Genomic DNA, 425 nt, shown 5'->3' on the forward strand with positions numbered 1-425 from the left:
CACTGCACTCCAGCCTGGGTGGCAGAGTGAGATCCTGTCTCAAAAAACAAAAACAGAAGTTTTACATTGGAGATGGACAGTTTTAATGTATTTAACTTTCCTTGAACTTGACTTCCAGGAGATAAGTCATATTCTTCGGTAACTTTTTTTTTCAAGTCCTTTGTCACAGAAGCCTTAGAGAGATCATAGATCTCTCTAGGAGGGCAGTTTTTTAGTTGGGCGCTGTTAGAGGGACTCTGGGTTTTAGTGGGCACTGAGAGTCTGTCATTAACACTGGAAAGATTCCCAGCTACTCGTAGGTGCTGTTGATAGCATTTCCCTGGCATTTTCTTTCTTTTTTTTTTTTTTTTTTTTTTTTTTTTTTTGAGACGGAGTTTCACTCTTGTTACCCAGGCTGGAGTGCAATGGCGCGATCTCGGCTCACC

Source organism: Cebus imitator, unplaced genomic scaffold (genome assembly GCF_001604975.1).
Source record: "Cebus imitator isolate Cc_AM_T3 unplaced genomic scaffold, Cebus_imitator-1.0 Scaffold1862, whole genome shotgun sequence".
NCBI classification, from domain to species: domain Eukaryota; kingdom Metazoa; phylum Chordata; class Mammalia; order Primates; family Cebidae; genus Cebus; species Cebus imitator.